Below are 22,709 nucleotides of genomic sequence, written 5' to 3' on the forward strand. Positions count from 1 at the left end.
AAGAAGGAAAGTGGAGACCTTGTTTATAAAGGGATAAGTGACTGAAAAAGTGCCCTTTTCATAGACACAAGTGAAGTTAAAAGTGAATGAAATCTAAATTATAGATTGAGTAGGTAGATATTTAAACTGTGGCAAATTAGTTAAATATAATTTCTATTAATGTTAATGTATTAGATGGGAATAAGTGAAATTTACAATGAGGGATTTTTAGAGTTTAAATTCCATAAACTATTGAAGAGTACAGCCTATATAGAATACAACTTAAATAGCTTCCTGAGACACATTGAGGTGATTTGTCTATGGCAGAAAAATTAAACTAAAACTCACAGAGAATCACAAATAAAACCGAAATTATTTTTCAATGATTAGGTCACAATAATATATGACTTCTAAGAATTCACTTCATTGATTCTTTTCTTTTATATTTTTTATCATAATAGTATTTTTATTTTTCTCCAATTAGGTGAAGTTGTTTTTAAACATTCATTTTTGGGCATCTGATGTGGGGCCTAGATGGTGGACTGAAGCTAGCATGTTCTTGGAACTTTTCCCTATACACCGTAAATGAAGTCTCTACATAGGCATTAAAGCTACAGATCCCACTAAAAAAAAAGAAACTTATCAAAGTAAGATTTTAATTGTAGACATCATGGAGACCTTCAATGAAGGTGTCATCTCTTCAGAGGGAAAAAAGGCTAAGTTAAGTCTAGCTGGGAGGAAAAGTGGGAGCAGGTGGCCTTTAGCCACAGTAGTGTCCAGGTCCTAGCAGAAGGATAGAAATCTAGTACAGAGAATCCTAATCCAGATAAAGTTTGAACACTGGGAACACTGGGACAAAAGACAGGACTGGGTTGGGTAGAGCTTGGACATTACAGAAGAAACAAACATTTTCATAGGCAATACCATGGTTATACAGGCAACATTTTGTCCAGGATTATATCAGGGACCAGACTGAAGCCCTAGTACAAAGTACTTGAGTCAATACTTTCTATACCCTGAGTGCAGAGTTCAACAATCAGCAAAAACAATTAATGAGTATGAATCATAAAAAGCTAATATGCATGTAGAGATAATAAATATGTCACCTCAGAAGAACAGAGAGACAAATTATGTACATGGAAAGTCTCAAAGGACTATATGACTTGGACTCAAATCCAAAACATCATAGAACAACTTAAAAAGTAGAAAAGAGCAAAAAAAATGAGTAAAAAACTGACTTGCAGGAAAATTATGAAAAAAAATGAACAAAGAAATCAACTTCTTTAGAAAAGTAAAAATAGCCAACTGGAAAAAGAATGCAATTATTCAAAAAAACACACAAAAAACCCCCAAACAACTTAAAAAAGAAATACATCTCATCTAAAATTCAAATCAGCCAAGTGGAAAGGGAATGCAACTCGTTAAAAATTAAAATTAACCAATTAAAATAAAGAAACAAAAACTACATGAAGAAAATAAAACCCTAAAAATTAGAACTGAACAAGTTGAAACCAATGAATCTATGAGATATCAAGATTCCATCAAATAAAGTAAAAAGACTGAAAAATTGAAGAAGTACCTTTTCAGAAAAGCAAACAACCTGAAAAATAGATACAGGAGAGATAATTTACAAATTATTGGCCTACCAGAAATGATAGATCAAAAAAAGAACCTTAAAGATATTTTACAGGAAAATATTAGGGAAAACTGCCCAAATAGACTAGATCAAGAAGATAAAAAAGCCTTTGGAAGAAAACACAGAATACCTGCAGAACGAGATCCCAGGATAATAACTCCAAGTTCTATAATAGCCAAATTTCAGAATTATCAAATAAATGAGAAAATACTGCATGCAACTGATAAAAAAGCAATTTAAATACAAGGGAAGTGCAATCAGAGTTACACAGAATTTATCAAACATTAATAGATCAGAAAGCCTGGAATGTGATATTTCAGATGGAAAAGGACCTTGGATTATAACCAAGAATTTACTACCCTGCAAAATTCAGCATACTCTCTCGAAGGAAAAGATGGATTTTCATTACAAAACAACTACCAAAATTTCTAAAAAGACCAGGAGTGAACAGAGAATTTGATTTTTGAAAATAAGACTGAACAAGGTAACATAAGGTAAATGGAATGGGGAAAAAATAAACAAATGTTAGTAAAGAAAATTAAATTCTATACAATTCTACAAGGAAGATAACATTTCTATTTGTATTTCTCTTAGAAAAGTTAAAGGGTGGCAGCTAGGTGGTACAGTGGATAGAGCACCAGCCCTGGAGTCAGGAGTACCTGAGTTCAAATCCAGCCTCAGACACTTAATAATTACTGAGCAGTGGCCTTGGGCAAGCCACTTAACCCAATTTCCCATGCAAAAAAAGGAAAAGTTAAAGGGTTGAACATCATTGCTGAGATGGTACTTCAAAATATGGATATGGTTGGTTCGTGTCCTTCATTATTGATGAAGACCAAAATGACATCACAATGTTTGAGACAAATTAAAGTGCATCCAAGGTGACTGATAAGACCAATATGTGTTCAGCATGCTTTATTTGTACTACAGGTCTGATACAAATAGTCCAGTGAACACTTAGGATGCTGATTCTAAAGTTATGATTCTTAATTCTGGCCAAGATGGTAGAGGATGAGCACTGTGCTAAGGTCTACTGATTTCCCCTCATAAATAAGATGAAATAAACTCAACAGAAATCTGATTGACAAAACCAAGATAAAGAAGCTTGATGAAGAATGTCTATCTCAAAGTTTATCTTTGGGTATTTGGGGTGACCTGGATGTATTTAGAAGAGACCCTTTTGGAAGAGGTGAGAGCCTAACTAGCCTAAGATCATTCCCAGAGGCATTGACTGTGAGAGCCATGGTCAGGGAACTAACTGGAGAGGAGGTGCTGACTGTAGGACTAACAGTCTGGGGTTTACTGGCAGGGCTGAAGGACAATTGCCAGTGCAGTGGAGTTGCAGACATCAATCTTCAGGACTCCTCTGGTCTGGAGGACTTCAGACTCCATCCGTTCATTTCAGCTTCCCAGAAATCAAACTCTTCCCAGAACAAACACAGTAACAGTCCCCCTCCTCCCTCCCCCACCCGGCACAGTTTTGGGCAGCAGAGCTCCCTCAGTTGTCAATAGGGAGAGTAATTACCTTAGCCCAGGGCACAGCCTACATTCTTCAAGCTAAAAAGTATCCAGCAACTTTGCTTACAACCTCCAGGCCAAGGGAAAGGGCCTCAAATCAAGATCACAGACACTACAGAGAAAGGAATGAGCATGACCAACTGGCCAGCCCGTATGGAGTTATTAAACTCAGTGAGCAAAGAATCCAGCACCTCCTAATGGCTGGCCCACTTGGAGTTATTAAACTCAGTGATTAAAGCCTCTAAGGATCCCAATACCAAACTTCTGCAAACCAGCCACGGCCCAACAAAAGATCTTAGGGAAATGAAGAAAAGCCAGTGAGACGGGGTCCATAGAAAAATTCTTAGAAGGAAAAGACCCAAATTTGGAGAGATCCAAAAGCTCTGAGGAGAAAAGGATCAGGTCTACAGCCCAGAAAAATTCCCTTGAAGAAATAAGGAAGGAGTTTAAAAATCAAATGGAAAATGTGGAAAAAAGAAACCCAAGAGAACATTGACATCTTGCAGCAAGAAAACAAATCCATTGGAAAATACAATTGGACAAATTAAAAATAAAATAATTCTCTCAAAACCTCAATTGGTGAAATGGAAAACTTTCAAAAATAGAATTGACCAATTGGAAAAGGAGTTGCAAAAGGTAAATTAAGAAAATTCTTCTCTAAAAAAAAGAATGGAGTCAGTAGACAGTAACTCTTCATGAGACAAGATTTTGTTAAACAAAACCAAAAGATTGAAAAGGTAGAAGAAAATATAAAATACCTTATTAGCAAAAAAAACTGACCTCCAGAATAGATTAAGAAGGGACAACCTGAAAACATTGAAAAGAGCCTGGAATTAATATTACAGTATTTAGTGATCGAAAATTGTCCTTACATCATGGAACTAGACAGCAAAGTAGTTATTAAAAGAAAACATCAATCCCCTCCTCGAAGAGATCCTAAAATGAAAATATCAAGGAATACTGTGGCCAAATTCCTGAATTATCAAATAAAAGAAAAAATCCTGCTAGCAGCCAGAAAGTAATAATATAAATACCAAGGAGCCACAGTAAGGATTATGCAGGACCTGGATTCATTAACATTAAGGGATCAAAGGGCCTGGAATGCGTTAATCTGAAGAGCAAGGGAGCTTGGAACACAGTGAAGAATCTACTGTCCAGCAGAGCTGAGTCTTCCCTTCCAGGGGAAAAGATGGACATTTAACAAAATGAGAGATTTCCAATATTTCCTGATTAAAAGATCAGTGATAAATAGAAAATCTGGACATCAAACAGGAGTCTCAAGAGACACATGAAAGGGTTAAAAAAATAAAGGGAAAAACTGCTATCCAATAAGATGAAGCTGGCTATATTCCAACCTGAGAAATTGTAACTCTATTAGAGAGAATATACTTAGTCAGAAGTGATGGTCAATCATGACTTATTCTTGAGACTGTTACCCAAGAAGATGAAGCTGGCTATATCCCTACATGGGAGAAACACTCTAATAACTCTCAAGTAATGAAACACTGTTAGGGAGATTTTACTTAGCCAGAAGTGATAGACACATAACATTTCTATGACTGAGAGAGAATGATTTAAAAACAATACCTCCTTAAAAGGGGGGACAGTAAGGAGATGGGAGAATAGAGGAGACTTAATGGGGAAAAATCTCATTACTTTCAGACGTACAAAAGACATGTTGTAATAGAGGGGAAGAAGGAAGGAAGGAAGTGAGAACCACTTGAATCTTCTCATTAGACTTGGCTTAAATTTAACTTACACTCATTTAAGTTAAGAAACTTATCTTGCCTTTCAATCATCAAAAGGGGAAAAGGGAGGGGGCATGCTGAGATGGAGAAAAAAGGGAACTAACAAAAATAAGGGAAGGAGGAAGAGGAAAAGGGAAATGGGAAAGAATGGGGAGGGCTATTGATATAGGAGGGCAAACACACTGAAGATGGCAGTATTCAGAAACAAATACTTGGGGATGTGGATAAAGGGACAAAAGGGGAAAAATCCAAACAGACAGAAGATAGCATGGGGGACCATAAAGAGTTAGTAATTATAACATTGACTGTGAATGGGATGAACTCTCCCTTAAAACATATATGAATAGCAGAGTGAATTAAAAACCAGAATCATACAATATGTTACTTACAAGAAACTCATTTGAAGCAGATATATATATATATATATATATATATATATATATATATATATATATATATAGTAAAGCAAAAGTTGGAACAAAATATATTTTGCTTCAACTGAAGTAAAAAAAAGAAGGGGTGGCAAACCTTCTCTCAGACAAAGAAGCTGAAATAATATACAGCTTTAAAAGGGATAAGGAAGGAAACTATATCTGCCTTAAATTTACCATGGACAATAAATTTCAATACTAGTTATGTATGCACCCAATGGTATAAACATTCAAATTTTTAGACAATAAGTTGAAATAACTACAGGACGACAATAGAAAGCAAAACTCTATTGGAGGGAGACCTTAACCTCCTGGTCTCAGATTTAGATAAATCAAATCATAAAATAAACAAAAATGAAGTTAAGGAGGCAAATAGGTTGGTAGAAAAACCTAGATATCACAGACTTATGGAGAAAACTGAATGGGAAGAGAAAGGAATATACTTCTTTTTTTCTTTAGTTCATGGCACTTACAGAAATATTGACCATGTACTAGAGCATAAAAACCAAAAGGAACAATTGTAGAAAGGCAGAAATAGTGAACACTTCTTTCTCAGATCATAATGCAATAAAAATGAATGAATATTGGGCCAGGGAGATATAGACATAGAACCTATTGGAAACTTAAAAAAACTCATTTTAAAGAATGAGTTGGGGGCAGATGGGTGGCACAGTGGATAGAGCACTGGCCCTGGAATCAGGAGTACCTGAGTTCAAATCCAGCATCAAACACTTAATAATTACCTACCTGTGTGGCCTTGGGCAAGCCACTTAACACCATTGCCTTGCAAAAAAAACCCCAAATAACCTAAGAATGAGTTGGTCAAGCAACAAATTATAGAAAGACTTAATTATTTCATCCTAGATAATGACAATAATGAAACAGCATATCAAATCCTATGGGATACACTGAAGGCAACTGTCAGGGGTATATTGTATCTTTAAATGCTTATATGAATGAATTAGGAAAAGAAGAAATCAATGAATTAAATATGTAACTAAAAATTAGATGAAAGAACAAATTAACCCCCCCAATTAAATACCCAATTAGAAATTCTAAAACTTAAAGGAGAAATTAATAAAATCGAAAGCAAGAAATCTATTGAACTAATGAATGAAACCAAGTGTGGGTTTTATGAAAAAAAACAATAAAATTGATAAATCTCTGGTCAATTTGATTAAAAAATGAAACAAGAAAACCCAATGAGGAGGAAATTAAAACAATAATTCAGGAATTATTTTGCCCAACTGCATGTCAATGAATTTGACAATCTAAGTGAAATGGACAAATGTTTACAAAAATATAAATTGCTCAGTTTTAATGAAGAGGAAATTAAAAACCTAATAAACCCTATCTCAAAAAAAAAAAAAAAACGAATTCAGCAAGCCATTTCTGAAATCCCTAAACAAAAATCTCCAGGGCCATATGGATTCGCAAGTTAATTGTATCAAACATTTAAGGAACAATTGGTTCCACTTCTATATAAAATTTTTGGAAAAATAGGTAAACACAAAACTCTGCTTATCTCTTTCTATGACAACAATATGGTGCTGATACCTAAACCAGGAGGAGATAAAACAGAGAAATAAAATTATAGACCTATCTCCATGATGAATATAGTAGCAAAAATCTTGAATAAAATCTTAGGAAAATGATTACAACAAGTTATGAGTAGGGTAACACATTATCATCAAGTAGGGTCTATTCCAGAAATTCAGGGTTGGTTCAATATTAGGAAAACTGATAGTATTAGCATTATATCAGTAAAAAAGCTATTAGAAATCATAAGATTATATAAATAGATACTAAAATGCTTTAGACAAAATACAGCACCCATTCCTACTAGGAACACTATAGAATGTAGGAATAAATGAATTGTTCCTTAGAATAATAAGCAGTAACTATCTGAAATCATCAACAAGCATTATATTCAATGGAAACAGGCTAAAGGCATTTTCAACTAAATCAGGCATGAAACAAGGATGCCCATTATAACTACTGCTTTTCAATATTTTCTTAGAATTTTTAGCTTTACAGAATGAGCAGAACCATAGATACACTGTACACACTGACAGTGCTATGGGGGTGATGATCAAACTTGATGGACTCGCTCATTTCATCAATGCACCAATCAGGGAAAGTTTTGGGCTTTCTGTGATGGACAATACCATCTGTATCCAGAGAAATAATTGTGGAATTTAAACAAAGAAAAAAGACCTTTAATTTAGGAGAAAAAACATTATCTTACCATGTAATTTTGCTATTTCTTATACTTTACTTTTCTTCCTTAAGGATATGATTTCTCTCATAACATTCAACTTAGATCACTATATACCACAGAAACAATGTAAAGACTAACAGACTGCCTTCTGTGGGGGGTGAGGCGAGGGAAGCAATATTAGGGGAAAATTTGTAAAACTGAAAATAAATGAAATCATTAAAAAAACGCAAAAATAAATTACAAGAAATGGTTGCTTCATTAGTGAGAAAAGAAAAAGAAACTGAAGGAATTAGAATAGGGAAGGAAGATACAGAACTCTCACACTTTGCAGATGACATGATGAACTTGAGAATCCCAAAAGTCCCTAAAAAACTACTAGGAAATAACTAACAATTTTAACGAAGTCCCAGTATATAAAATAAACCCTCATACAGTCTCAAAATTTCTATATATGACTAACAAGATGCAGCAGAAAGATTTAAAATGAGAAATCCCATTCAATGTAACCTCAGACAACATAAAACACCTGGGAGTCTACCTGCAAAGGGAGGCTCAAAATCTTTTTTGTAAACAATTACAAAACACTCCTCAGACATATAAAATCAGATTTACATAACTGGGCACACATCAACTGCTCATGGGCAGGTCGAGCTAATATATTAAATATGACAATTCTACCTAAACTACTTGTTTTGTGCCCTGTCAAACAAAATTCCAAAAAATTCCAAAATTACTTTGAGTTAGAATAAGGTGGGGTGGCTAGGTGGCAGAGTGGATAGAACACCAGCCCTGGAGTCAGGAGTACCTCAGTTCAAATCTCATCTCAGACACTTAATAATGACCTAGCTATGTGGCCTTAGGAAAGCCACTTAACTCCATTGCCTTTCAAAAAACCCTAAAGAAATGAAAAAGTTGTAAGTAAATTCATAGGGAGAAGTAAAAAGTGAAAATTTTCCAGAGACTCAATGAAATAAAGTTCAAAAGAAGGTGTCTTAGTCTTACCAGATCTCAAATTATATTATAAAGCATCAGTCATTAAAACTGTCTGGTATTGGCTAAGAAATAGAGTGATGTATCACTGGAATAGACAATAGTAGAGAATGATTATTATAATATGCTGTTTGATAAACCCAAAGATTATTGGAATAAAAACCCTCTCTTAAATAAAAATTGTTGGGGAATTTGGAATTTCATAAGGAAAAACTTAGAATAAACCCATATCTCATACCCTATATCAAGATAAGTTCAAAATAGATACAAGATTTAAGACATAAAAAATAATATTATAAGCCAAACTAGAAGACCAAGGAGTAGTTTACCTTTTAGATCTATAGAAAGGAAAGCAGTTTATGACTAAGGAAGAGATGGAGAACATCATTAGAAACAAAATAAACAATTTTGATTTCATTAAATTATAAAGCTTTTGCACAGTTAAAACCCCTGTAAGCAAGATAAAAAAATGTAGTAAACTGGGAAACAATTTTTACAACTAGTATTTCTGACAAAGGATTCATTTCTAAAATATACATAGAATAGAGTATAATTTAAAAAAAACCCAAACCATTCCCCATTTGACAAACAGTCAAATGATAAGCCAATGCAATTTACAGATGAGAAAATCAAAGCTATCCACAGTCATATGAAAAACTGGTCTAAATCTTTACTTCTTAGAGAATTTCAAATTAAAGCATTTCTGAGGTAACACACCACACCTCTCAGACTGGCCAATATGACCAGAAAGGACAATGTTCAGTGTTGCAAGGGGTGTGGGAAATCTGGGACACTAATGCATTGTTGGTGGGGCTGTGAACTAATCCTATCTTTCTGGAAAGCAATTTGGAATTATACCCAAAGGACAGAAAAAATGTGCATACCCTGTGATCCAGCAATAGCACCACTGGGTCTACATCTTGAAGAGATCATGAAAAAAGTTAAAAATATTGCTCATGCAAAAATATTTATAGAAACTCTGTTTTTAGTGGCAAAATATTGGAAATTATGTGAATGTCCTTCAAGTTAGTAATGGCTTAACAAATTTTGATATATGTATGTCATGGAACACTATAGTTCTCTTAGAGACTCGGAGGGATGGGAATTCAGGAAAGCCTGCAATAATTTGCATGAACTGATGCTGAGCTACATGAGCAGCACCAGAAAAAACATTCTATACCCTAAGAGCTACATGGGGGTGATGATCAAACTTGATGGACTTGCTCATTTCATCAGTGCAACAATCATGGGCTTATCTGTGACAGAGCATACCATCTGTATCCAGAGAAAAAATTTTGTGGAGTTTGAACAAAGACCAAAGACTATTACCTTCAATTTAGAAAAAATAATGTTATATTATTATGTAATTTTATTTTATTTTTCTTCCTTAAGGATATGATTTCACTCTCATCACATTCCACTTAGATGAATGTATACCATGGACACAATGTAAAGACTAACAGACAATCTTCTGTGGCGGTTGGGGGGAGAGAAGTAAGAATAGGGGAAAAATTGTAAAACTGAAAATAAATAAAATCTTTCTTAAAAAAATGAATTCTTCCAAACATTTAAGGAACAATTAATTACAATTCTCCATAAACCATTTTAAAAATAGCAGAAGAAATTTGGCCAAATTCCATTTATCACACCAATATTTTGCTGATACCTATTATTGGAAGAACCAAAATACACAGAAAATTATAGACCAATCTCTCTAAAGAATATTAATGCCAAAATTTTAAAATAATTTTAGCAAAAGATTACAGCAAGTTATTACTATGACAATATGTAATGATCAGGTAGAACTTATACCACATAGGCAAAGATGGCTCAATATTAGGAAAATAATCAACATACTTGAATATATTAATAACAAAATCAATAGATATATGATTATCTCAATAGATGCTGAATAAATCTTTGAGAAAATAGAACATCCAATATACTAGTGTATAGGATTAAATGCTGTTTTTCCTTTAAAATAAGAATCAGAATCTATTTAAAACCATCATCAAATATTATATATCATGGGGAGTATTTCCAATAAGATCAGGAGTGAAGCAAGGATGCCTATTTTCACCATTAATTTTCAATATACTATTTCAAATGTTGGCTTTAACAATAAGAGGAAAAAGAAATTGAAGAAATTAGAAATGACAATGAGGATAAAAATTTTCATTCTTTGCAAATGATAGTATGATATACTTAGAGAATCTGAGAAAATCATCTAATAAAACGTTTGAACAAATTAATGAATTCAGTAAAGTAGTAGGAATTAAAATAAATCCACATAATCATTAACATTTTATATACAGCAAAGTACAAGAGCTAGAAAGAGACATTGCATTTAAAATAACTGCAGACAACATAAATATTTGGGAATCTACCTCCCAAACAAACCCAGAAACTGTATGAACACAATCATAAAACATTGTTCAAGCAAATAAATTCTGACCCAAGCAATTGGAAAATTTTCTACTGCTCATGGTGAGGTAGTGCTAATATAATAAATACTGACAAATCTATCCTAAATAAATTATTTATTCAATTCCATATGAATCAAACTAAATAAGTATTTTACCAAGGTAGAAAAAAAAAAGAGTAACAAAATTCATTTGGAGGTACAGAATTCAAGAATAACAAGGGAACTCATGAAAAAAATGTAAAGGAAGTTGGTCTTGCTCTACCAGATCTAAAACTGTGCTATAAAGCAGCACTTATGAAAACTGTTTGATACTGATTAAATAATAGTGTAATGAGGGGTGCTTAGGTAGCACACTGTATAGAGCACCAGCCCTGGAGTCAGGAGTACCTGAGTTCAAATCTGACCTCAGACACTTAATAATTACACAGCTGTGTGGCCTTGGGCAAGCCACTTACCCCCATTACCTTGCAAAAACTAAAAAAAAAAATAGAGTAATGGATCAGTGGGTTAGGACAGGTACAAAGAATCTACTGTTTTACAAATTCAAAGAAATTAGCTTCTGGGATAAAAACTCACTATTTAACCAAAATTGTTGAGGAAACTGGAAAATATTATGACAAAAATTATCCTAAATGCATATCTCACACCTTATACCAAAATCAGGCCAAAATGGCTACAAGTTTTGGACATAAAGGAGGAAACTATAGACCATTTAACAGATCAAGAAATACTCTATTTTCCAGATGTATGGAAAGAAAGAAATTTATGACTAAAAATGAAATACAATACATTATAAATAACAATACAGATGATTTTGATTATATTAAATTAAAAGGTTTTTGCACTAATAAAATCAAAGCTGTCAAGTTTGAAAGCATAATAACAAACTGGGAAAAAATTTCACAGCTAATTATTTTATTAAGGATCTTATTTCTGAAATAGAGAGAAATGAATCAAATTCTTAAAGTTACATGTCATTCCCTAATTGATACTTGGTCAAAGGTTAGGAAGATACAGTTTTCAAACAAAGAATTTAAAGTTATAGATATTCAAATGAAGAAATGCTCCAAATAATAACTGATTAGAGAAATGCAAATTAAACCAACTATTAGGTACCACCAAATTTATAAATGTTAGAGAAGCTGTGGGAGGATTGGGACATTGATGCATTGGTGGTGGAGATGTGAACTGATCTAACCATTCTGGAGAGCAATATGGAAATGTGCTCAAAGATCAATAAAACTTGTCATACCCTATGACCCATAAAAATCATTACTGGCCTATATCCAGAAAAAAAATTTCAAAAAATTTTGGGAAAAATCCCATGAGTTCCAAAATTTTCATAGCAACTCCGTTTGTATTGGCAAAGAATTTAAAATTGAGTACCAATTTTGTGTCATTAAAGGAATTTGACGGAATGAAATTTATTGGGGAATGGCTGAGTAAGTTATGGTACATAATTGCTATGGAGTACTATTGTTCTTTAAGAAATCAAGAATGGTCGGATTTTATAGAAGATTGGAATGAATTACAGGACCTGATGCTGAGTGAAAGGACCAAGAAAACTTTGTCCACATTAGCGACAACACTGTGATTTGATCAACTTTGATGGAAGAAGTTCCTCTAAGCAGTTCAGAGAGCTAGGACAACCTTGAGAGATCTCTTATGGACAATACTATTCACATCAAGAGGAAGAAAAACAAACAAATCAAAAAAAAATCTACAGAATCTGTATGAACACTATGCTTATTTTTTTTCTTGGTTTTCCTTCCTATCTCAAGGTTTTCTTTCCTTTCCTATAGTCCTAATTCCTCATACAGAAAATGACTTATCTGAAAACATGGTAAAACCAAATGTATAAATACAGTATACACCAGACTGTTTGCCACTGAGGGGAGGGTGGTAGGAAGGGAGACTACCATAAAAGTATGGAATTTATAAATATGTATATGCATTTGGATAAATATTGTAAAACTTCCATATCATGTAACTGGAAAAATAAAATTAAATAGCAATTGGAAAACATTCATTTTTTAAAATGTTCACCCTTCTTTCAATCTCACCTTGTTCAATAAGACAAAAAGAAATTAGATATAGGTAAAGCATGCACAATCATGTTTAAACATTTTCATGTTAGTGTTGTTGTAAAAGAAAAATCTGAACAAAAGTGAAAAATCAAGCAAAGAAAACAAATTTAAAGTGAAAATACTATGCTTTGATCCGCATTCAGATTCCAAAGTTCTTTCTCTGGGTATGGATGATATTTCCCATAATATGGCTTTTAGAATTGTTCTTTTATCACTGTAATGTTGAAAAGAGCGCAGTCTGGCATTGTTGAGGTTTATACAATGCTGCTTTAACTACTTACAGTATTCTGGTTTTGCTCATTTTATCATCTCATCTAAATCATTCTAGTAATTTTTTTCTGAAATCTGTTTACTTATCATTTCTTATCAAGAATTGTATTCCATCACATTCCTATATCCCAACTTGTTTAATTATTCCCCAATTGAAGGACATCCCCTTCATTTACATTTTTTGCTATCACAGAAAGAGATAATATAATCTTGATGTATGTGTGAGTGTTTTTTACTTTTTATTGATTTCATTGGGATATAGTCCTAGTAGTGGTATTGTTAAGTTGAATGAAATGCAAAGTTTTATAGTCCTTCTGGTGTACTTCCAAAGTGTTCTCCAGAATGTTTGGATAAATTCACAACTGCACCATCAATGAATTAGTGTCCCAGTTTTCTCATATCCCATCCAAAATTTGACATGTTCTTTTTCTGGACTATAAGTCTATCTGATGGATGTGTGCTGAGACCAAAGAGTTGTTACATTTCTCTAAACAATAGTGATTTTGATTATTTTTACATAAAATATAGGTAGCTTTAATTTCCTCATACAAAGTATTGAGTTCTTATCCCAGAACTTGAATCTTTCAGTAAATTACTAAAGTCATTGAATATTGTTTCTTTTGTACCTAACCTTTTCCATTGATCCACCACTCTATATCTTAACCACTAGCAAATCATTTTGATGATTGCTGCTTTAAAATACAATTTTAGATTTAGTACAGCTAAGCTAACTTCCTCTCCATTTTTCCAAGACTCTCTTGATATTCTTGATCTTTCCTTCTTCTAGATGAATGTTATTAATTTATGAGCACAATAAAATAATTTGATTTTGGTAAGGCACTGAATAAGTAGAAGAATTTAGTTAAAATTGTCATTTTATTATATTAACTTGGCCTAACCATAAGCAGCACATATTTTCCCAACTGTTTAGATCTAGCTTAATTTTTATTTCTGGTATAAATCCCACCTGGTCATTGTTTATAATACTAGTGAATAAATTACTGCATTCTCTTTGTTAAGATTTCATTTAAAATTTGTGCATATTCATTAGGGAAATTGGTTTATAATTTTCTTTAATTTAGCTCTTCCTTGTTTAGGTATGAGTACCAATTTTGTGTCATTAAGGAATCTGGTGGAATGAAATCTTCATCTATTTTTATCCAATTAGTTTATGGAAATAATGATTAATTGAATATTTGGTAGAAATTATTTGTAAATACATCAGAATATTGGAGATTATTTTCTTTTTTAATAAATATGTTTTTGTTTCCAAATTATATACAATAATAATTTATATCAATCAGTTTTTTAAAGTTTTTTTTAACATTCATCCATAAGCATATGAAAAATTTTAACTAACAATTCCTTTCGCACCCCCCTCCCCTCAGTGACAAATGTCAGATTAACATTGTACATGCATGATAAACATGTTTACAAATTAGTCATTTCAGTTTAGGGCATTAGGATTAAGGGGAAAAGATACATAAGAGAAGATTTTTTAAAGTGTTCCTCAGATGTCGAAGGATTGTTTTTTTGTTTTTTTTTTTTGTATGGGGATAACATTGTCCATAGCTGCTCTAATTTCCTAGCTTTCTGACAAGCTGAGATGAGCTGCTTCCATCAAAGATGATAATCTCACAAAATTGTTGTTAATGTGTACATTATTCTCTTTGTTCAATTATTTTTTGCAAGATTTTGAATTCCCCCCCCTTTCCCTTTCCCTCTCCCTCCCCCCAGCAGAAGGCAATCTGATACTCCTTGCATTGTCCCCATGATATGCATAGATCAATATTAAATGTGTTGAGAAAAAATAAATCCTTAAAGAAGAAAGAAAATATTAGGGATAGAAAAAATTTGTACTACTTAAAGACAACTTTTTGAATATTGAAGATAATAATCTTTGGTCTCTGATCAAACTCCACAGTACTTTCTCTGGATATTGAAAATATTCTCCAGTAAAGAAACACCGAAACTTTTCATGACAATTGCACTGATGTAGTAAGCAAATACATCAAGATTGCTCATCACAACACACTGTTGTTAAGGTGTACAATGCCATTCCAATTCTACTCATCAAAATCAGTATCAATTCATGCAAGTCTTTTCAAGCTTCTCTAAAATCCTATCCCTCAGGGTAGCTAGGTGGCAAAGTGGATAGAGCACCAGCCCTGGAGTCAGGAGGACCTGAATTCAAATCCAGCCCCGACACTTAATAATTATCTAGCTGTGTGGCCTTGGGCAAACCACTTAACCCCATTTGCCTTGCAAAAAAAAAGGTAAAAAGAAGAAAATAAAACCATAAAAGTTAGAATTGAACAAATAGAAACAAATGAATCTATGAGACACCAAAATTCCTTCAAATAAAATAAAAAGGATGAAAAAACTGAAGAAAATGTAAAGTACCTTTTAAGGAAAATAAATGATCTGGAAAAACAGATCCAGAGAAACAATCTACAAATCATCACACTACCAGAAAGCAAAGATCAAAAAAAAAAAAAAAAAGAACCTGGAAAACAACATGCAGGGAAAACTGTCCAAAACTGCTAGGAACAAGAAAACAACATTACTGAAAAAAAATCCACAGAATATCTCTAGAAAGCAATTCCAGGATAAAAACTACAAGTACTGTTATAGCAAAATTCCAGAATTCACAAATAAAGGACAGAATATTGTAAGAAGCAAAAATAAAACAATTCAAATACAAAGGAGGAGACACAATCAGAATCACATTATCAGCCCCAATACCGAAGGATCAGAAGACCTGGAATACCATATATCAGAGAGCAAAGGACCTGGGATTACAACCCAGAATCGACTACCCTGAAAAATTCAGCCTGTATTGTCAGGGTAACAGGTGGGTATTTAATGATATAGCGGACTTCCAAAATTTCCTGACAGAAAGACCAGAACTGAACAGAGAATTCAATGCCAAACACATGACTCAAGAGTTTCATAAAAAAGGTAAATGAAAGGTAAATGAAAAGGGAAAAAAAAAAACAAGACAAAACAAAGCAAACGTTGGCTAAGAACATCAAATTGTATACAACCCTGAATAGGAAGATATAACACTTCTAATTCTTTTGAACTTTACTTTTCCAAGGGTGTTTAAAGAGTCAGATATATTTGAAAAGCCTGAACTTAAGGTATATGTGCATAGTTGCATCTTTTCTCTCCATTGAAGAAGTCCAAGATGACTACACTATGTTTGAGACAAAAAGCCTTGATGAAAATCAAGAATTTTAACTATATATTTTTTTGATTGCAGACCTTCTGACTTTATTTTTTAAAAGATTTTATTTATTTTGAGTTTTACAATTATTCCCCTAATCTTACATCCCTCCCCCCACCCCCCCACAGAAGGCAATTTGTCAGTCTTTACATTGTTTTCATGGTATACATTGATCCAAATTGAGTGTGATGAGAGATAAATCATATTCATAATGTATAAGAGATCAGACAATAAGATATCAGGTTTTTTTCCCCTTGGTCTTTGTTTAAACTCCACAGTTGTTTCTCTGGATACAGACGGTATCCTTCATTGCAGAGAGCACCAAATTGTCCCTGATTGTTGCAGTGATGGAATGAGCAAGTCATTGCCCCATGTTACTGTTAGGGTGTACAGTGTTTTTCTGGTTCTGCTCATCTCACTCAGCATCAGTTCATGCAAATTCCTCCAGGCTTCCCTGAATTCCCATCCCTCCTAGTTTCTAATAGAACAATAGTGTTCCATGACATACATTTACCACAGTTTACTAAGCCATTCCCCAATTGAAGGACATTTACTTGATTTCCAATTCTTTGCCACAACAAACAGGGCTGCTTTTTCCGCATCTATTGATATGATCATATAATTTGTGATAGATTTTTTGTTTATATAATTGATTATACTAACAGTTTTCTTAATATTAACCCAACCCTGCATTTCTGGAATGAATCCTTCTTGGTCAAAATTATCCGAGTGATAACTTTTAACTGTTTTACTAAAATTTTATTTAATATTTTTGCATCTATATTCATCAGGGAGATAGGCCTATAATTTTATTTCTCTGTTTTAACTCTTCCTGGTTTAGATATCAGCACCATATTGGTTTCATAGAAAGAGTCAGGCAGAGTTCCATCTTCCCCTATTTTTCCAAGGAGTTTATATAGAATTGGAACCAATTGTTCCTTAAATGTTTGGTAGAATTCATTGTGAAATCATCATACCATGGAGACTGTTTCTTAGGGAGTTCAATGATAGCTTGTTGAATTTCTTTTTCTGAGATAGGTTTGTTAATTATTTAAACTCCTCTTCATTTAACTTGCACAACTAATATTTTTGAAAATATTCATACATTTCATTTAGATTGTCAAATTTATTGGCAAAGAGATGAGCAAAATAATTCTGAATTATTATTTGAATTTCCTCCTCATTGGTAGTGGGTTCACCTTTTTCATTTAGGATACTAGCAATTTGATTTTCTTCTTCCTTTTTTTTAAATTAAATTGACCAGAGGTTTATCAATTTTATTGGTTTTTTTTTTTCATAAAACCAACTCTTGCCTTTTTTATTAATTCAAGTTTTTTTTTGTTTTTGATTTTATTACCTTCTCCTTTGATTATTATAATTTCCAATTTGGTATTTAATTGGGGATTTTAAATTTGTTCTTTCTCTAATTTTTTTAGTTGCATATTTAGTTCATTGATTTCCTCTTTCTCTAATTTAGTCATGTAAGTATTTAAAGATATAATATATCCCCTGACAGCCACTTTGAGTGAATCCCATAGGCTTTTGTATGTGTTTCATTATTGTTATTATATGGGATAAAATAATTAATTTTTTCTATAATTTGTTATTTGATCCACTCATTCTTTAAAATGAGATTATTCAGTTTCCAATTAGTTCTGGGTCTATATCTCCCTGGCCAAATATTGCATATGACTTTTATTGCATTGTAATCTAAGAAAAATGTATTCACTATTTCTGCCTTTCTGTAGTTGATCATTAGGTTTTGTTCCCTAGTACATGGTCAAGTTTTGTATAAGTGCCATGTACTGCAGAGAAAAAGGTATATTCCTTTCTATTCCAATTCACTTTCCTCCATAGGTCTATCATATGTAGGTTTTCTTACCATCTATTTACTTCCTTAACTTTTTCTTCTTTATGTTATGATTCAATTTATCTAGATCTGAGATCGGGAGGTTGAGCTTTTGTACAAATGATGTTTTTTGCCCTTTTTCATCATATCTTCAGGGTACAGACACAGTAGTGGTATTGCTGGATCAAAAGTACCCATTTTTGTTGCCTTTTGGGCATAATTCCAAATTGCTCTCCAGAAAGGTTGGATGAGTTCACAGTTCTGCCAACAATGTATTAGTGTCCCAGAATACCCACATCTCTTCCAACATTGATCAACAGATTGTATGAATGCTCTGCTGGTATGTATACATTTTCCATTCTGGTCATATTGGTTAGTCTGAGAAATGTGATTTGGTACCTCAGGGATACTTTAATTTGCATTTCCCTAATAATTAATGATTTAGAGCAATTTTTTCACATGACTATTGTTGATCCAATTATTCTGAAGAACTATGCAATTGATTTGATCTAGCAATACCACTACTAAGTCTGTATCTCAAAAAGATTATTAAAAGAAGGAAAGACCCACAAGCTGAAAGATTCTTTTTTTGGGGTGGCTAATGATTGAAAATTGAGGGGATGTTCATCAATTGGGAATGAATGCAATGGGATATTATTATCATATTATAAATTATGAGCAGGTAGATTTCAGATGAACTGATATTCATTGAAATGTGCCAAATCAGATGTACATTGCAAATAGTGATAGTAACATTGATTGGTGATCAATTATGATAGACATAGTTCCTCTCAGCAATACAGTGATCAAAGACAATTTAATAACACATGATAGAAAATGCAATCCGTATTGATAGAAAGAACTATGGAATCTGAATGCAAATCAAAGCATGATAGTTTTATAATTTTAAATAGTGTTTGTTTCTTTTTGTTTATCCCTTTTGTTTTGATTCTTCTTTCACAATGTGACCAATATCAGAAAATGTGTAGCATGCTTATGCATATATAAACACTATCAGATCTATTTTAGGGCAGGAGGAAGGAAGAGTATAGGGGAGAAAAGTTTATAAGATGAATGTTGACATCTAGGTTTAAAAAAATTGGAAAAATAAAAAAAGTTTCAAAAAATTAAAATTAGTTTGTTAAAATGCATATTGCAATTGTAAATTAAGTTAATGTCCTTAAATTGTGGAAGGGCTTAACAAACTGTGGTATATGTATGTCATGGAACACTATTGTTCTATTAGAAACCAGGAAGGATGTGAATTCAGGTAAGCCTGGAAGGATTTGCATGGACTGATGCTGAGGGAGATGAGCAAAACCAGAAGAACATTGTACACCCTAACAAATATTTTCAATACATTTCACTATGATTCCATCTGCTATCCCACTAAATATGATAAAATTCGAGTTCATTCAATTAGTACATAAACATATAGCTCTGGAATAGGAATTATATATGGACATGAACTGAGTATAAAAATGAAAAATAAAAAGGAGAAAGAATTAGATTCTATTTAGGATTTTTTTTTGTGATTTCAATGATCCCAAGCTGCTTTCCTATATAATAAAACATCTTTTTAACACAAATATTCTTTAAATGGTATTGTATAATTGCTAGTATTGTACCATAGTTACTGAAAAATCAAAATCACAAGTGATTGAAAGGTCAGTGGAGAGATTCATAATGTGAGAAAACAGGTTGAAATCCATTTCCAACAATGCCCCATGTTCATCAAAAAGCAAAAGGCTTGTTTTCCAGGAAATAAGTTTTTAGAGGTTGAGGTGGTTTCATAGAAAGTAAAAGGTTTAACAGATAGACAGTATTAGTGCTGAGCTGATATGCATACAATATTAGAAAACCTAGAAGGTTTGCATCCTTTGGACATATTTATTGAAAAACATGCACAGGATTCACAAAGGGTGATAAGAGTTAGCTAGATAGACTGATTGAAAAAAGGAGTCTCCCAGGTTGGCAAGATAATTTTAGATAATAGAGATTTAATGACTCTTGTTCCTTTCTTGTTCATTTGCCTAGAGGGCAAATGCTCCCTAAATGGCTGATTAATATTAGCATCATGTCACTAAAATAAAGTGAAGTTCTGTTTAAATTGAAGGATAGAATATCAGGATTATGTCCTAAAACCATGAGAAATATCCTGGAGCATCACTTCCTCTTCACTCTTAAATGATCAAATACAATGGAATTTTTTTAAGGTTTGTAGGAAAACACCTGTCAAAAAGAAGTAAAAAATCCATTCCTATTTTCTTTTCCATTACTAACATTCATATTTCTAAAGGACCAACGACAATGAATCTTCAGTAACTATTATTATAAGCACCAGTGGTCTTTATCATCAGAATATCTTCAGCAAACTGTTATGATGTTGAAAACTCAATTACAATTGACTATACAGATCAAAAGCATTTTCTATGTCACTTAAAAAAATCTAATCTTCCAGAAAGCTTCTATTGATCACCCTGTTTTCCTTACTGATCTTTTCTCATTACTTTTTTGTTACACTGAATTTTCCTGGCTCTCCTATCCCTCTGATTAATACCTCCTAATCTTCATTGTTTAGATGCTCATGAAGGTTACATCTATTCATAAAATGTTTTATTTGTTTGTTTGTTTGTTTGTTTGTTTGTTTACTATTCCAACTACATGCAATGGTAGTTTTCAACAATCAATTTTTAAAGGTTTTGGTTTCACATTTATTCCCTCCTTCTCTTCAATAGAACCATATTACTCACATGGTGAAAGGAGAATCAAATCAAAATGGGAAAAAATAACAGAGAGAAAAAGCAAAATACATTATGAAAACTTTTAAAAATTGAAGATAGTAAGCTTTGCAATCCATAGTCATATGAAAAATTGATCTAAATCATTACTTATTAGGGAAATGGAAGTTAAAACATCTCTGAGGTACCACCTCACACCTCTTAGACTGTCTAATATGACCAGAAAGGACAATATTCAATGTTGGAAGGGATGTGGGAAATCTGGGACACTAAAACATTGTTGGTGGAGCTGCAAACTAATCCAAAGTTTCTGGAGAGCAATTTGGTATTACATGCAAAGAGCAACAAAAATGAGCAAACCCTTTGATCTAGCAATATCACTACTGGTTCTATACTCTGAAGAGATGATGAAAAAGAGTAAAAACATCACTTATACAAAAATATCCATAGCAACCATGTTTGTGCTGGCAAAGAATTTGAAATTAATTAAATGTACTTCAATTAGGGAATTGCTTAACAAAGAGTGGTATATGTATGCCATGGAACACTATTGTTCTATTGGAAAACAGGAGGGATGGGATTTCAGGGAATCCTGGAAGGATTTGCATGAACTGATACTGAAGGAAATAAGCAGAGCCAGAACACTGTACACCATAACAGCAACATGAGGATGATGATCAAACTTAATGGACTTGCTGATTCCATCAGTGCAACAATCAGGGACAATTTTGGGCTATCTGCGATGGAGAATACCATCTGTATCCAGAGAAAGAATTGTGGAGTTAGAACAAAGACCAAGGACTATTACCTTTGATTTAGAGAAAAAAAAAAAACTGGTATCTTATTATGTAATCTTACTATCTCTTATACTTCATTTTTCTTCCTTAGGGATATAATTTCTCTCTCATCACATTCAGTTTGGATCAATGTATACCATGGAAACAATGTAAAGACTGGCAAATTGCCTTTTGTGGGAGGTGGGGGAGGGAAGTAAGATTAGGGGGGGAATTGTAAAGAAACGAAATAAATTCTTTAAAATGAAAAAAAAATATTAAGCTTTGGTCTGCATTTGAAATCCATTTTTTCTCTGTATATGATTTTTTTAATTGCACAGGCCTTTTAGAATCATCTTTGACTTTTGTACTGCACAAATGAACAAGTCTATTTGAGTTGATTTTCATTCACTTCTGCTGTTGGTATACACATCATTCTTCTGGTTCTGCTCACTTTACACAGCCTTGGTTCACACAAGTCTTTCCAGGGTATTCTGAACACCCAACCCCCATGATTTCTTTTAGGACAATATTTTCCCATCACCTTCTTCTCACATATTATATATATATATATATATATATATATATATATATATATATATATATATATATATATATATATATTATATATATATATATTATATAAAACACAATTTATTTATTTATTCCCCAGTAAATGGGCATCCTTTTATTTTCCAGTTATTTGTCACTATGAAAAGAGCATGTGGATTATATTTCCTTCTTTGTTACTTCTTTGGGATATAGAACAGTAGTGGTGTTGCGGAATGAGGGTATGGACAGTTTTAGTGACA

This window comes from Macrotis lagotis, chromosome 1 (genome assembly GCF_037893015.1).
Source record: "Macrotis lagotis isolate mMagLag1 chromosome 1, bilby.v1.9.chrom.fasta, whole genome shotgun sequence".
Taxonomy (NCBI): Eukaryota; Metazoa; Chordata; class Mammalia; order Peramelemorphia; family Peramelidae; genus Macrotis; species Macrotis lagotis.